The 3502-nt window shown below is 39.3% G+C and overlaps 1 pseudogene; it reads right to left on the reverse strand.

Moving 5' to 3' along the window:
* Positions 1-207: 207 nt before the first annotated feature.
* Positions 208-2367, reverse strand: LOC124985116 (heat shock cognate 71 kDa protein-like; annotated as a pseudogene).
* Positions 2368-3502: the final 1135 nt, after the last annotated feature.

Genomic DNA, 3502 nt, shown 5'->3' on the forward strand with positions numbered 1-3502 from the left:
CCCCAAGGGGTTATGCAGATTTGAGGTCTACTTTAGGCATCTCAGATGGCATCCTTATATTTAGAGACAAAATCTTGGACATCATATTAACTACAAATTGAATTAGTTTCTCCATCACATTGTTTCCTATTTAGTTAAGTGCCATGAAGGAAGAAAGGCTTTGTTTTTGTTTTTAATTTGGAGGCATTATGTAAATCTTTTTTTTTTCAATTTTAAATACAGTTTTATTTAAGACATTGCATTTTCCACTTACAATACAGTGTTTATAAAGTGCAATGTTATTTCCTTTCCCTGTGTACATGTTCCATATTCAAGTATTGAGAATGCCCAGTAATTTACTATAGCAGCAACCTTAAAACTGCCACAGAATTTGCTACAAATTTGGGCCCTTCCATATTTTACTGTGGAACAATGCTACTTCTATTATTGGGCTGGCTTAGTCAACCTCTTCAATGGTGGGCCCAGAGGAAGCACCACCCGAAGGAGGAGCTCCCCCACCAGGGAAAGCTCCTGGAATGCCTCCTGCACTCTGGTACAGCTTGGTAATGATGGGGTTGCAGACTTTCTCCAGCTCTTTCTGCTGATGTTCAAATTCTTCTTTCTCTGCAATCTGATTCTTATCCAGCCAGTTGATGATTTCATTACATTTGTCAAGAATCTTCTGTTTGTCATCATTTATCTTGCCTTGCAGCTTCCCATCTTCAACAGTTGCTTTCATGTTGAATGCATAGGACTCAAGTGAGTTCTTAGATGACACCTTATCCCTCTGCTTTTCGTCTTCAGCTTTGTACTTCTCAGCTTCCTGGACCATGCGCTCAATGTCTTCCTTGCTCAAATGACCTTTGTCATTAGTGATGGTAATCTTGTTCTCTTTTCCTGTACTCTTGTCTACAGCAGAGCCATTGAGGATGCCATTGGCATCAATATCAAAAGTGACTTCAATCTGAGGAACACCACGGGGTGCAGGAAGTATGCCTGTAAGTTCAAACTTGCCAAGCAGGTTGTTATCCTTGGTCATAGCATGCTCACCTTCATATACCTGAATGAGTACACCAGGCTGGTTGTCAGAGTAGGTTGTGAAGGTCTGTGTCTGCTTGGTAGGAATGGTGGTATTACGCTTGATGAGTACAGTCATGACTCCACCAGCAGTTTCAATACCAAGGGACAGAGGACTGACATCCAAGAGCAGCAAATCTTGAACATTTTCAGATTTATCTCCAGATAAAATGGCTGCCTGGACAGCTGCACCATAAGCAACAGACTCATCAGGGTTGATGCTATTTATTCAGTTCTTTTCCATTGAAGAAGTCATGCAGAAGCTTCTGAATCTTGGGGATACAAGTGGAACCACTCACCAGTACAATATCATGAATCTGTGACTTGTCTAGTTTGGCATCTCTAAGAGCTTTTTCCACAGGATCAAGGGTGCCATGGAACAGGTCAGCGTTCAACTCTTCAAATCAAGCCCGGGTAATGGAGGTATAGAAGTTGATTCCTTCATAGAGAGAATCAATCTCAATACTGGCCTGAGTGCTGGAAGAGAGGGTACACTTAGCTCTTTCACATGCAGTACGGAGATGTAGGACAGCTCTTTTGTTCTCACTGATGTCCTTCTTATGCTTGCGCTTGAACTCCGTGATAAAATGATTGACCACACGGTTGTCAAAGTCTTTTCCACCTAAGTGGGTGTCTCCAGCTGTGGATTTGACCTCAAAGATTCCATCCTCCATAGTGAGGATTGACACATCAAAAGTGCCACCTGCTAAATCGAAAATCAGCACATTTCTTTCAGCTCCAATCTTTTTGTCTAAACCATAGGAAATAGCAGCGGTAGTTGGCTTATTGATTATCCTAAGCACATTGAGACCAGCAATGGTTCCAGCATCTTTGGTTGCCTGACACTGAGAGTCATTGAAATATGCTGGCACTGTGACCACAGCATTGGTAACAGTCTTCCCAAGGTAGGCCTCTGCAATTTCCTTCATTTTTGTCAGAACCATGGAAGACACTTCCTCTGGATAGAAACTTTTTGTCTCTCCCTTGTATTCTACTTGAACTTTGGGCCAGCCTGCATCATTCACCACCATAAAAGGCCAGTGCTTCATATCAGACTGGACAACTGCATCATCAAATCTACGTTCTGTCAGACGTTTGGCATCAAAAACTTTGTTGGTGGGGTTCATTGCAACCTGATTTTTTGCAGCATCACCGATCAATCGTTCAGTGTCGGTGAAGGCGACATAGCTTGGGGTAGTTCGGTTCCCCTGATCATTGGCAATTATCTCCACTTTTCCATGTTGGAATACACCCACACAAGAGTAGGTGGTGCCAAGATCAACGCCGACTGCAGGTCCCTTAGACATGGTTCCGTATGTGTAGGCCGGAGTCTACTTGCTAAGAAACCACGCAAATCTCAAAAGCTGCCACGGCGTTCAATGACCGTAAATCTTAATACTTATAAGGGAATAGAACATAGACAATAGTGATGGGCCAATTCCATGATAAGGTTTTTAAATTAAGAAGCAAACCCTTATTATTACTCATATCTGTGTATGAAGTAACAAGTATAAGGTCATGAATTATTGACCAACAATTTTAACCACCAATGTTCCACATAGGATTCTGTCTTCCTTATATATGAATTGGTAAGCAGAAATATATATTTGCCTTCTAAAGATAGAATAATCTACTATTTAATATGTGATTCTTTTCCTGCTATCAAATGTGTTAAAGTACATGGAGGAGATTTTGTTAAAGGAATACAGATTTTTAGTTTTCTAAGATGAACTCTTCCAGAGATCTGTCCCCAAACAATGTGCAATTTGTTAATACTAGTAGTGCTACTATACACTAAAAAGTGGTTAAGATGATAAATTTTATGTTAAGGATTTTTGACCACAATAAAAAGATTATACCAAAGATGTAACAAAAACACCAATGTAGCTATCACCAGTATACAATAAATGTTTAAAATTTTCCATATGTAGTTTAACTTTTTTAAGGAAGTAAAATGTGATTAAAATTGTTGACTTCACCTTACTATCCTAATGAGATATCTTTTCTACCTATCTCAATACAATCCAGGAATAGGTATGTATCAATACATTTCATTCATGTTCTTACATTTACTCTAAATGGATATAACCCTAAATGCTACATGAGATACATGTTGTACGTCATTTTAAAAGAAATCCAATAACATAAGGTTTTTAATGGAGATAATTAAAAATATAAAATTCTAAATTATAAAGTATGAGGAAAACTTCCTTAAATATCTAGAGGTTTTTAAGTTGACTTTGGTTCTATTCTCTGGACAATTGCCATGTTACCTTTTTTTCCAATTTCTTGGCCTGCATGTTAGCTTACCAGTGCTGTGGTAATAAAGCACCACAAACTGAGTGGCTTAAGCAACAGGAATGTAGTCTCACAGTACTGAAGATTAGATGTCAAAGACAGACTGGTTGGGAGGGTTGGTTCTGTCTGGGGACTGTGAGAGAGAATC

Source organism: Sciurus carolinensis, chromosome 5 (assembly GCF_902686445.1).
Source record: "Sciurus carolinensis chromosome 5, mSciCar1.2, whole genome shotgun sequence".
Classification (NCBI taxonomy): Eukaryota; Metazoa; Chordata; class Mammalia; order Rodentia; family Sciuridae; genus Sciurus; species Sciurus carolinensis.